Consider the following 14,960-nt stretch of genomic DNA (forward strand, 5'->3'; position numbering starts at 1 on the left):
TATTTCTGGTTTTATCTATTTTGGCCATTATGCATACAACTCTAGCTAACACGTTTATGCTTCTCTTGCTTGAGTTTTCAACTATATGTATCTGTCGGTTGCTTAGTTTTCCACACAAAGAACTCAAAACTGTAAAATAATAATATAACTATGGAAATATAAAATCTTGTCTGTATTCCCTTCCCTTTAAAGAAAGCACTTGTCATTCTGCTTCTTAGATTATATATAGATCTACCTCATATTTTTATTGCTTCTTATACTTTATTTTACAAGAGTGAAATGATTTCTGTCTTCCGTCCCTCCCTACGTAAAGTAATGCATAGACTTCACAGGTTTATCTTGAATGTAATGAATAATATGAAACCATCAGATCAAAGAAGCTTAGATTAAACCACTAACTTAAGAGCCAAATAATCAAACAAAGGCAGATGACAGGAAAGTGCAGGTCCCTTTTTGTGTGGAAAGCTAAACAACCAAAAGTGAAATTTCCTCCCTTCCCTATCTTGTTTCTAGAAGTGTAATCTTTACAATGGCACAGAGTGAGGAGTGTTTTCTGGAAGCCTCAGACAGCTAAATTAAACATCTGCTGTAGCAAACCCCAGCTTTTTCTTGCCTGTTTTTTTTTATTGCCACAGAATGCAATCTTTCAATCACAGTTCAGCTCTGCCAGCCTAGCAGTCCTTGATAATTAGTGAACTAAAAGAGAGAATAATTTTTAGTAAATACGTCAGAAATTAAAGTCCTTAACTAAGCCAAGAAGGAAGTATGATCTGAATCTTAATTACTATTGTCCATGATCTTCAGTTTCTCAGAGAAATATTAGATGTCTTGGCATTGCTTTGGACCAAAAAAGACAAAAAACTAATGAAGATATTGGGTTTCTAACAATTAACAAAAAGATAACTTGGTACAAATTCTGAACTCTTCCATCTCTGACAGAATCCCCTAAATAAATTGAAGTGTACAATCTGAAAAGAATTATTATCCAGCAATTTTAACATCAGGGAGTTTTTGACAAGCATTACCAAAAGGGCTCAGAAAAAAAAAAAAAAAAAAGTTGTTTTAACAAAAAGAATTGTTGATTTAGTGTAGCTATGTATTTAATCTATAACATCTGGCCTTGACTCAGTTCAGTCATTTTAGTTAAACAACAAAAACCTTTTCTTTTTTCTTGCCTTGATTATTACATCAGATCTTAATTAACAATACGTTTTTCTTACTTTCAGTCATTACTAAAAGATCTTGGAAGATCAAGGGAACGCAGTAGGCCCCTTGTCTATTGTATCAATGGCCTTCCAGTTCCCCTGAGGGTTGTGGTTGCCTGTCCTCACGGGCTCAGTGGGATCATAGCCACATCAGAGACAACTTTCATCTAACATTCATAGTGCACCTTTTCTACCCCACCTTGTTCTGTTAAGTATTCTGAGTATTTGTAGGTAAAGCAGCTAAAATCTATTGAAATGCTTTACTTCCATAGATGCACTGAAATAAAATCAGTAGAGTGTTACTTCCATCTGGCAATTTTTATTTGCACTAATTTGTATGGCACATAATTGGCTTAATTATCCTAATGCTTTGCATCAGAAATGTGTTTAATATTTCTTCATTCAACAATGAATCAGCTTTGCTGTGTCTAAAGAATTCAAACTCAGACAAAGACTTGACCGATATCTGGCTTATAGGATCATCAAGAAAGTGGATTATTTAGCCCATAAATTTTTCAAATGCCAGTCCAGTTGGTTGAAGAACATTCATAGATAATTTATTTTAGCTTTACAGGCCTAAAAATTGTATATCAGAAAATATTTAAGGAAATATTACTTTGGGAACTCAAAACTCACCACATATCAATGAAGAATTGAGGTTTGAAAAATCAGATTTTTCTTTACATATATGTATGAAGACATAGCTGCATTCATAATAAATCTGAATGACTTATCTCATTTTACATAGCCATGAAGCTTAAATTCAATTACACAATTTTCAAAATATAAGTTAAAGCAAGCAAATTGATAAATAATGAAAAATGCAGGTGCAAAAAAAAGTAAATATCACTCAAAACAAAGTAAATATCACAGAAAAACATATTTAAAATATCTCAAAAGGAGAATAATGTAGAAAAATAAATAATAGGTATTAGTTATCCCCATATTTTACTCCTGTTTCATATTTTAATGTAAAGTTTATTCAGTAAAGCTTAATGTAATTGAATAAATTTTACACTAAAATATAGGAACTGTAATATATATTTGCCAATTTAAATACAGCATGAAATAAAATTATGGCATTAATGAGAATAAAAATCAAGTAAAAAATTAATATGCACATATTTATCTTGGAGGAAATCCATCTCCTCAGTTAGCTGACTTTTCCGCTACACTTGCTCTTCCATTTTAGGTTCTGTTAGTAAATTTAAAAAAAAAAAATTGAATGATAGATTTTAAAATCGAATTTGTGTAATAATAACATTAAATAAAATGTATGAGAATATACCCCCTTTGTGTTTTTAATTAACTGACATTCTTTGTACACTTTAAAACTATACCATTCTTGGTTTTTTCTACTCACAATAAATTGTGCCTTTTTTTTTTCACAGCAACATCAATTAATATACTTGTAAATAAACGATATCTATTTTAGCAATACTTCAAGCCCCCTAGTTTACCCTTCTTTCCACCTTAGGGAAAATGAGTGAAGCTCTCACTTGGCAAATTTTTAATTTAAAATAACTTGCAATGTCATTTTGCATAGTTCATCCCAAACAGTCTCAGATAATAAACAACTTTGTGTGTTTGTCTCTAGTAGGTTAAGCCATGGTGTTGGCAAGAAAAACAAAGTGGTCTCTATTCCCGATGTCATCCTCCATCCACATGACCTTATATAAATCATTTATACTATAACTTACCACACCATTCTGTGCATCACTAAGCAGTGCCTACTGCAGCCTATTCTTCCCAGTTTGGATTGTGAGTTGGCTACCATAGAAAAGCTTAGTGTTTGCAGTGGCTTTTCTTTCACATTTTCCCATTAATTTTCATGGAAGGCCCTTATTTCTATGGTTAAGATTGGTTGTATTAATATCCCTTTGTGATAAAAATGGACTGGGCCAAGGTACAGCACCCTTACCCCCATTGTTCAACAGTCAACTGCGTTTGTAGGTTGGGTATTATCTCACTTTCAGGCATCCATTGGAGATCTTGGGACTCATCTGCTGTGGGTAAGGGCATGGGGGTGTGCTGTATTTGTAAGCTAAAACTAAGCCTGCCAGTTACATGACCCTGCAACTCCTGGGTCGGAGATGACTCCATTACTTGTGTCATTGCAAGTAGCAAGAGCTTCTTGTTTGTGTCAGTTCTCTTTGCAAATATTAATGTTTTAGGGCATTTCTTTTTATACCTTTTATACGTGGTGCATAATTATAGCTAATATACATGGCACTCTTTTGTATCTGTCAAGCTCTTTGTTCTATACCTGCATATTAAATACTTTATCACATTATATGAAATATTCTTTTATACTGAAGTGTAGCGGTTCTGAAATTCTTTGGTTTCAAGATTTTTTACATTCTTAAAAAAGCTTTAGAATGTCAAAGAACTTTTGTATTATATACATTGATATTTACTGTATTAGAAAATAAAACACAAAGCTAAAAATATTCTTAATGAATTCATTTTGAGATAACAATAATAATCCCATTCATGTTAATATAAATAATGTAGGTTTCCTATTTTATTTTTTAGAGCATTGGTTTAAGATTTTTAAATCTCTTTAAAGTGTGACTCAATGAAAAGAGCTGTATGACATATCTGTTTTTCTCTTCAATATGTTTCAATATGATGAATAATAAGAAAATTCAGTCTCATCCAGATAAGGAGGAAAAGGAAGGTGTATTTCAACATTTTCACATAACTGTGAATAGTTTTCTTTGGTACTATACAAATATTGACAAGTCATATTGGGTTGCCACGTGGAATCTGAAACCACACCCACAACCTTTCATACTCTGTTATATTAAAATTCAATTATCCATCTTGCAGTTTGAACGTATCTTTTATTCATGTGACTTATAACACCATGACATTGTCATTTGGAAATTATATGTCTATTACGTTATGCAAATAGTCTAAATATTGCATTGGCATTAAGCAAACTAAGAGCTTTGATTATTAATTGAATTTCGGGAAATTATTAGTACGCTGAGAAATTAGACAGAGTTATATTAAGTTTATTTTAATGAAAACATAGAGTATCTGTGACTTGACCCCAGGTATTTCTTACTGGTGCTTAAGTATTATGGATTGTATTCTTCATCCTTTATATTCTTAAATAAAAAGAGAAAATTGTTCCTTTAAGTAATGTAGAACATGATAAATTATTTATATGAGCTTATGTCACTATAGCAGCACCAAAGGTCACAGAAAAAAGGATCTTTAAGACTGAAACAAAACAAAACAAAAAAGTTTATGTATAGTTGAAATTTCCATAATGATACTGGTTATACCTTGTATTTGGTTGGCATTCTAGTAAAAATAGGCTTGTTTTATATATAGCAGTGTCCTTTGTGTACTGATGGCGCTGTTACACAGAGGACGTTTAAATAAATGTAGTCATAGAATCCTAGACCTGAATACAACCTCAGAGATTATCGAGGCCAATATTCTCATTTTGTGTGTGAAGAACCTGAGAGCTGAGAGATCATTTGACTTACTGAATTTAATAGCTGGTTGGTGATACAGCTGAGACCAGAATATAGACCCAAGATTTCTGTGAAAGGTGCTACATTATTTTCCCCTCAACTAAGAGTTATGGTTGGTTTCAGTTTACTTTGAAAATGAAATAAGAAATTTGTGGTTATATATTTTATAAATGAATCAGATTAAAAATAAAGCCACAGAAAAATTAGAAAAATAAATATCTATTTATATTTACTATAGTTATGGTTCTGCTAGTCCATGAGACTATCATTTCTTTTTATTTATAAATAACATATGACTGTATACAATATCTGGTCTATAAGTGGAATTATCCAAATACCTGCCTGAAAAAGTTAATGTACATCTGAAACTGCATTTTCTTTCAGAATCTAATTTCATTTATCATAACTTACAATAAATGACAAATGCCTAACTTCTGAGTTTGGATTTCGATTAGCTGGATGTGACTGTTTGCTCCCATTCACCATTAAATAGAAACAGGCAAAAATGAAGAAAAAAATAAAAATGAGGAACAATAAATAAATGTTCACCATTTCCTTAGAAACTAAGTCTTCATATAATTAATAAAAGCCAGATATGAAAAAAGCAATTTTTGAAGCACCTATCAATAGACCCATGAAAGACACCCGTTCATTGGTCCCATTGAATGTTAAGCCATAAGAGGATTGGGGCTGAGCTGTTTGGTGGAGCAGCTCTATCGTGTGGCTGAGCCAATCTATTGCTCCTTGCTGCTCCACCTCCAAAATTACATCTATTTTGCATTCATTTAGAAGAAATGAGATGAGCATGGAATCCTAAAAGATACAACCAACTACAAGTAAGGGCAGAGAGAGTAAGATGACTGTTAGCAGTATATTCTGTATACTTTATTTTCCATATTTCAGTTCAAATACATAAACTGCAGACCATTTCACACCATGCACAGAAATAAGATTTCCATCGCCTCATAGATTACTAACAAAGCAGTGGAGAAAAATACCTCCTGAGCAAGGGAAAGTTAGCAGCAGGCCTGCAGAATTGATACTTTTCTGTAAGTAGGAGGAGAGATATTAAGGAGTAACACATCAATATTTCTCATTTTCTCCATATAATAAGAAGCACAGTTGTCTGCTGTGAATGATAGAGTGGACATTGGGTATGGCACTTATGAAGATTCATTAAAGTTTAGAATAATCATAATGGGGAAAGCACTTTGTAGCTGATCATGGAAAGTAGATGGGTTGGTGACTAGTACTGAATGTTCTGTGGGTGTTTGAGAACTTGCCTTACACTTAGGGAAGATTCAATATACCCATTTCACTGCATTTCTACATCACATAGGACCAGAAACCAATAGCAGCTTTTAGTATGGTTTCAAGGTAGGGATTTTGCCCAGCTTCTGAAGAGAGGAGTGGAAGAGAACGTGATTCCAAGATACTGGTTCAGGGCAGATTCATGTCAGAAGTTGGAGCAGAAATTAGGCTGACAACCGAGAGGCAAGGGGAGAGGGATAATCTGAGAGATTGGGATTGACATATACACACTACTCTATTTAAAATCGATAACTAATAAGAGTCTACTGTATAGCATAGGTCTATAATGACCTATATGGAAAAAGACTCTAAAAAAGAGGGGATATATGTATATGTAGAACTGATTCAAGTTGCTGTACACCTGAAACTAACACAGCACTGTAAGTCAATTCTACTCCAATAAAAATTTATTTAAAGGAAAAAAAAAGGCTAAATAGACATTTTCAGAAATATTAAAAAAGGAGGTAGGCTGAGGAGAAAGGGAAGAAAATATAATAGAAGCAGATAACATGAAAGAAAATAAAAAAGATTACATGTCTAGATAGAAGACTCAAAAGATAATTGTTTGGAAGTGAAAATGTGGAAATAATTTTGTAAATCTAGATTTTGAACCTAATTTTTAAACATGTGGCCATAGGGAATTAGTCATGGGAGTTGAAGAAATAAAGTAACTATGAGGAAAATTTCATATAGGTCATCTTCATGACAAAATGACTCCAGCCCTAAGGGGTGAGCCGAATAGTGAAGAAGCACAAGAGCAGAGACCAATTTCTAGAGGATATTGTGGCATAAGCAGGCTAGTGTTAAATTACAGATTCAAGAAGAGTGAGAAAACGTGTATTTTAAAGAAACGTGAACATTGAAAATAAGCAGCAGAATGATGTTGAGAAAGGGACTGTGGAGTATCACAAGTTCAGTGTCCAGTGCAGAAAGCTTCAGGACCTGAGACTTCAAAGACTTCTTTCCCTTTTTCTCTTTGTTTTATTCAAAGCAGTGGCCTGCTTTCCTAATTCCTGTCTCCAATCCTTATAGCTAATTCAACATTTTTTTATCCCTCAAAATGCCCAAGAGTTTTGGTTATTTTCTTTGTTTTAATGAATAAAAACCCTGGGCAGTTTAGAAAGTTCAAAGTTTTGACTAGTAACTTAGCATTTGAAGATTTATCCTACAGAAATGAGAAGATGTGTCAGGTATAAATTATGTGGATGAATGTTAGTTTGTAACATTATATATGCTAATGCAAATTTGGACATAATTTAAATATTAAGCAGCAATACAAGAATATATTATTGTTCTATACCTATTTTGTATGATAAAATATAAAGCGTGACTTTATGATTTCACATAATATATTTTCAAAGTGTTTTAGTATAATGTAATATGCTTAAATATTGTGTGAAAAAATAATGCTACTAACAATATACTAAAAATAAAATATATTATGCCTGTACATGATATATTCAAGGAATGAAATGATTGCACCAAAGCTACAAAAATAGTTTTCACTAGATGGTGGAATTATGAAAGTTATTCTTTTTTTCTATGGGGTTTGACATTTTCCAAAGAACAGATGAGTCAAATTGCAAACAGCAAGAGGATAAAATTAACCTGTCTTTATCAATAATCACATTAAATGAAAATGGTCTAAACATTCCCATTAAAGGTTGATACTGTCAAATTGGTTAAAAAAGCAAAAATCAAATGTATGTTGCCTACATGTGGTTTAAACATAAAGACAAAAATAGGTTAAAATTTTAAAAAATATACTGTAATCAAGACTGTGGGATATTGGCAGACATATAGATAAGTACATCAGTGGAATTGAAGTCTAGAGAAAGCTGCATACATATTTGGACAACTGGTTTTGATAAAGGTGCAAAGACCTTTCAGTGGAGAAAGAACAGTCTTTTCAAAAACTGGTGCTCCAGCAAATAGATATCCATATGAAAACAAACAAACAAATAACCCCACAACCTTTTTGTTTTACATCACAACATATACAAACATAACCTAAAATGGATCATAGAAATAAATATAAAACCTAAATCTATAAAACTTTTATAATGAAATATAGGAGAAAGTTTAATTTATTTATTTTATTGAAATATAATTCACTTATAACAATTTATTAGTTTCAGGTGTACAACATAATAATTCAACATTTGTGTATATTGTGAAATAATTACCACAATAAATCTAGTTAGCATCTATGATCTTTCACAGTTACAAAATTTTTTTCTTGGGATAAGAACTTTTAAGGTTTACTCTCACAGCAACTTTCAAACATGTGATACAGTGTTATTAACCATGGTCACCATGCTGTGCGTTGCGTCCTCCATGACATTTATTTTATAACTGAAAGTTTTTACGTTTTGGCCACCCTCAACCACCCACCTCTGGCAACCACAAATCTGTTCTTTGAATCTATGAGCTTGTTTTTGTGGTTGTTTGTGTGTTTGTTTGAAGACTCTACTTATAAGTGATAAAATATGGCATTTGTTTTTCTCTGACATATCATTTAACATAATACATCAAGGTCCACCCATGTTGTTACGAATGGCAAGATGTCCTTCTTTATTATGGCTGAATAATATTCACAGGAGAAAATTTTGTGACCTAACATTAGGTAAAGATTTTGTACAAACAGTTCCAAAAGCACCATCCATTAAAAACACATTGATAAACTTCATCAAAGCTGAGAACTTTTGCTTTTCAACAGATATTGGTAAGATAATGATAATACAATTCACACACAGAGAGAAACTATTTGCAAATAAATATCTAATAAAGGACTTTTGATGAGAATATGTAAAACAACTCTCAAAATTCAATGACAAGAAGCCATTTCTGAAAATGGGCAAAGTGTTTAAAGAGAAAATTCACCAAAAAACAATACTGAAGGCAAATTAGAATATGAAGAGATGCTAAACAGCATTAGAGATTAGAGTAATGATTGTACTTTAGAACTATAATGAGATCTTATTACACACCTATTAGAATGTCTATAATAAAACCATTTGCCAAGTGTTGTGAGAATGTTGAACAAGTGGCAGCACCCTCAGACACTCCTTGCAGGAATGTCAAGTGCTAAAGACATGAATCTTCATGTTGCTTTATTTTTGATAGCCAAAACTGGAAATAGCAAAAGTATCCATCCAGAGATGAATGGAAAAACAGTTCTGGTATAGCCATACAACGGAATACTGTTCAGTTATAAAACAGTTTGAAACACTGATATACAAACAACGAAGATAAATCTCAAAATAATTATACTGAATAAAAAAAAAAAAAAAAAATAGAGTACATACATATGATTTTCATTACATAAAATTCTGTAAATTGTCAACTAATCTATAATTAGTTTATCTGGGACTAGTATGGGGCAGAGTGGGGTAGGAGCGAGAGATTCTAGGAGTTTAATGAAACTTTTGGTGGTGACAGGTATGTTCATCATCCTCAATTTGATGATGGTTTTATGGGTTTATGCAGGTATAAAAGCTCATCACATTGGACATTTTACATAAGTGCAGTTAACTTGTGTCAATTTTACCTCACAAAAACTATAAAACTTTGAAAAAATTAAAATGCCAGAGTCATTGAAGTAATATGCTACCTAGAATAAAACAAGCAATTTATTCTGGAGGTCAACTTACATGGCCTATTTTTTATTACTCAATAAAATATAAATATCATTGACATATAGTAAAATATAAAAAGAATTCTGATAAATCATATAGATAAACATTAAGTCTAATAAAAATGGTTACAACAAAGACTAGCTTTGAAGCATACGATTACCTAATAGGATGTTTTGTATTAAATGCTTTGATTCAACAAACATTTCTTGAACATATTCTATGAGCTGAGTTCCTTGGAAGCACCTAGAATATTTTTCAGGGATTTAAGAATATAAATAACTAAAGATTCAATTATAAGATACTGTGTTGAAATTTGAAGTATGCCAAGGTTTATGCAAGGTGCTAGAGGATCACAGTAATTTTTTTTTTTCTACAAATGTTTTCCTATAAGTTCCAAGGATTGAATATGTGCTCAGAAATAAGTGTATCCAGGTGAATGGCTTGAGAGACAGGAAACAAGCATGGCTTTCATTGAGACTAGGGAAAAAAGAAACCTTAAGCTAAATATGTTTATTAGGTTACATGGTACAGTGGTATGGAGTACTAGGGGGATTTATAAAGTCAAGAGTCATCAACACAGATGTTAAGTGAAATCATGAGATGGTAATAGTTGGTTCAATAAGATGTGTTAAACTAAGAATAGAAGAGCACAAAGTTTAGGTTTAACATATACACTCTACTATATATAAAATAGATAACCAACAAGGACCTACTATATAGCACAGGGAACTATACTCAATATCTTTTAATAACTTATAATAACCTGAATCATTGTTCTGTACACTTGAAACTAACACAACATTTTAAATTAACTATACTTCAATTAAAAAAAAAAATAGAAGAGTACATAGTATAACCCTGAGAAAAGAAATATAATGATGGGACACAGCAAGTGCAGGTGGCAACAGAGATTGGATAGGGGTGATTAGAAAGGTAGGGGGGAATGCATATCTTCCAGAACATTGTACAACTACAAACTATTTGCATATAAGGTATGCTACATATATTTTCCAAAGTTAAAAAAATCTAATCTAAAATTTTAATTAATGTATATTTATTTACATAAAAACCTACTTCCATGGATATATTTATGTCACTTGATAAGTATGTGCAGAAATATTGAGCTTTCTTAGAAAATAAAGCATATTCTTCACTTAAAATAAGATCTGTATTCATATTAACAAATATGATCATGATTCTGCATGATCCTAAATGTAAAATATCATTTTCCAAAGAGAAAATAAAATAATAACTTTTTCAAAATAAAATAAACAATACTAGATTCAACCCATAGTTTTTTTGAGAAAGTTGCAATGTTTTGGATCTTTGAGTAAGTCACAATTCAGTCAGTTTTTTTGTGAGATATAATTAATATTAAATTTGTTTTCTTTTTTTATATATATTTATTTATTTATTTATTTATGGCTGTGTTGGGTCTTCGTTTCTGTGCGAGGGCTTTCTTCCAGTTGTGGCAAGCGGGGGCCACTCTTCATCGCCGGTGCGCAGGCCTCTCACTATCGCGGCCTATCTTGTTGCAGAGCACAGGCTCCAGACGCGCAGGCTCAGCAATTGTGGCTCACGGGCCCAGTTGCTCCGCGGCATGTGGGATCTTCCCAGACCAGGGCCCGAACCCGTGACCCCTGCATTGGCAGGCAGACTCTCAACCACTGCGCCACCCGGGAAGCCCTAAATTTGTTTTCTTTATAGTTCTTTATGTCAAATTATAATTATGGTTGCAGTGCTGTAAACTTTATTCAGAAATATGCTCCATTTACTTAAATAAGAAGCTGGTTTTTAAAAGAGGATTGAATTACCCCAAACACTCCATACACTCATTTGGCCCAGCAGGGATTTTTAAAAGGATGCTCATATGATAATTATCATCTTCTTCCTGTTGGCAGATGCCTCATTTCAGAAACATAGAATTTGTGATGTCCCCTGTGATATATTCTGTGCTTCTATTGTTGATTAAAAAAAGACTAAACATTTAAATTAAATTTAGATAAATAATGACTCAAAGTTTAAGTACCTATATGCCAAGTTTTAGGGAAAAGCAAATAAATACAACCAAGTTATAAATCATTTAATGGGGGATTTATGAAGGAAACAATAAGCTGACTTTAACTATAGCTTCTCTGTTGGGTGCTGTGCTATAGAACAGTTATAATAAGTCAAGCAATGAATGAATAGAAATAGAATTCTTTTAAATTCCTAAGGATAAACTCCTGAGAATTACTTCTCTCTCACTGTGTGTACTTGTACATGCACGTCTCTTTTTTCACTATGGATATTTTACACTTTATTGACTGTACCATATTTACTTATTCCTGCAAACAAATCTCTGATCAGATGGATATTCATGCTCTATTTTTTACTTTAAGTTTGTATATTATGTATTTGTACATACAGTGTTCGGTTTTCAGTACATTCTGCTACAAGAAAACTCTATTACCTGACCATCTTAGAAGAGCCTATGAAGTGTATGTTCTGTATTGCTAGGAACGTCATTTGCAATTTTGTAAACAACTGGAATATTATTAAAAATCTTGTATTTTCAAAATTCTAGAGTTCATTTTTAGGCTTATTAGAAATAATCTTTCTCTTGAATCATTGTTGCTAAATCCACTTTATGAAATAACTTTGCCTAAGAGGCAATCTAGGATGGGCCTGTACATGTTTTTCACAACCAGTATAGTTTTTATTACCTCCATTTACATTAATCAAATTTTGTAATTTTTTATGGAAAAAGTTGCTTGGAATTAAGCAAGTAAAGAAAGTAGTAGAAGAGAGAGCAGATAGGATATAAGGTGAAAGAAAAGAGAGAAGACTGGGAGAAGCACATGCAGTGACAAAGATATGAAGACAATAACTTGAAAGAAATAGAAGGAAAAACATCACCATAAATTATCTTTGAAATACAGTCATCTTGGTATTAAATTTTCCAGATACTTTGTGTGCATTTACCACAAAAGAAACTGGAATAGATACAAAAAGCTTAAGGAAAAGAAGACAAGAGAATAACTGAAAGGAAACAAAATTTAAAAGCTCATATCTCTGAAATTTCCCTACAGATTTAGCAAATACCTATTAGTTTGCTCTATCTTACTAAGTTAAAAATACCATAAAAGATAAGCTTCTTGCTTATGCAATGCCTTGGATTCAGAAAGCTATAACAACTTTGTTACTTACTTTTCAACTTAATATCCCTCTTTACCAGGTAAACAGGAATAATTATTTTCTGGGAAAAATCATTTTCAAATACTTTGTTTCAAATTTTCAGTCAAAAAAAAAATGATTCTGTGTTAACTAAAGTAAGAACTATCAGAGTCTTCAAGCAAGAGGTCTTTCTGCTCATCCTTTGAGTGGTGGACAAAAGGCCTAGCAGGTCAAAGTACTTTCTGAGTACTTTCTGAGAACGTTAGAGCAGGCAGGTAGAGCAGAGAAATGGGGGCAGGGGCCAGGTGGCAGGAAATCATACATCTTGTCAACAGGTCCATGGGCAGAGAAAGAAAAGCAGGAACCTCCAGACCGACAGGAAACCACACATTTTGGGTGATAAGTGTCTTGGGGGCAGACAAGGAAAGGTGGGGAAAGGCGGGAAACTCCTGACTGTGAATGTAACCTGTTGCTCATTATATTACAGTAAAATTAGCCTTGCAGATAAGAAGTACCCATCACGCACCGACCCCATGACACGTCTGATCTAAGCTAAATAAAGACAAAAATCCCTCCTTCCCTCGGGAAGATGGAGCTGGGGTGAAAATCAGGGAACATGACCCCCAAACTCCTCTTTCTCCAGTGAATATCCCACCCCTTCATTTGTATGCCCCTCATAACCGGCTTGCAGAAGAAACCCAGGGTAGCAGTTCCTCACCTGTCTACTCGCTGCCCCTCTGAGAGCGTGTTCTTGCTTAAATAAATGCTCACTTTACTTTCTTGACCTTCCTATCTCATCTCCAAATTCTTTCCTCGGGGAGGCAAGAACCTCAAATTCACCGGGAACAAGAACAGTGCTTCCTCAGAGTGAAGAGGTCAGGAAAGGACACAGACCCTACCTACATGCATGTGAAAGTTTGCAGCAGAGTCAATGGAAAGAGCTTTGGGAAGTTCACCGTGTGTGACTCACTTCCAATGCTTGCTCTTGAATGTGAGGATAGGAAGTGAGGAGAAACTTCACGCTACGGAGGTAGCAAGAAATCAGGGGACAACGGGACAGAAGGGGAAACGCTACATTATTCCTGATTTCAATGTGACTCTGAGATTCAGCGAAGAGTAGAATGCAGCCGGAGAGGGAAAGAGGTGCGCCCTGCACTAAACTATTATGTCAGGTTCACTGAAACACGTTTGACTAGATGCATAGGCGATTATGCATTCATTAATTGACAGCTGGCAGCCTACGTAATTAGAAAAGACTGTCCCAATATTTCCATGTGATTCCTTTTGTAAACAACATCAAAGCTTTGTTTTCTTTAGAGATATTTATAAGAAATAAAAGAAAATAAAAAGTAATGCTCATGGAAATAAGGCGCTATTTCACACAGCAAGACTTCACTTTTGACCCACTGTCAGAATGTACAGCAGGTGAAGTGAAAAAAGCAATGGACTAAGAATCGGAAGACCAGGGTTTTCATCTTGGTGTTGCTGCTAATTAACTATCTGACCAAGAGCATCTCAGTGTCTTTGGATTTGAACATTCTCCTTTGTAAAATGAGGCAGTAGTTAATCTCTAAAACTCTGTCCAGTGCTGAAAATCTATATACATTGCATTCTCTTTTCTAGCAGTATAGATAGATTTATGTTGACCTATCCCTGTGGGTTTTTCGGTTCTTTTGTGAGTAATGCTATGCTCCAGTAAACTTGACTGGCAATGTTTATAGGTATAGTCTGTGTGACAGAGGGACTCAAAGTGATTCATGCAAAAATCAAAATCTCCACCCCTGCCAATTAGCAAAGGCCCCAATCAATGAAGTGCCCTGTTCATACTGTGATGCCAATGATTCCTTGGAGATGTATTTCCATGAATGTCTGTTTGACCAAGAAAGAATGCATACACTGTGAAATAATCACATAGAATTTCAATAACATTTGGACAAAATACATTCTTTTGAGAGAAAAATTACAGCTTATATTGCTTCCTTTTTTCTTTATGATACAGGTAGAAAAGATGAAAAAAGATCAGTGAATTAAGGAGATTATAAATCAGCATCCATGAAGTTAAGTGTACTTCTGTGAGCTAAAGTAGCATACATAAATATGTCTAGATTTTAATAGCTCAGCTGTGAGAGTGAATAGAGATGTTTATGTATATAAAATAC

The sequence above is a fragment of the Balaenoptera borealis genome (genome assembly GCF_965194805.1).
Source record: "Balaenoptera borealis genome assembly, chromosome: 9".
Lineage (NCBI taxonomy): Eukaryota > Metazoa > Chordata > Mammalia > Artiodactyla > Balaenopteridae > Balaenoptera > Balaenoptera borealis.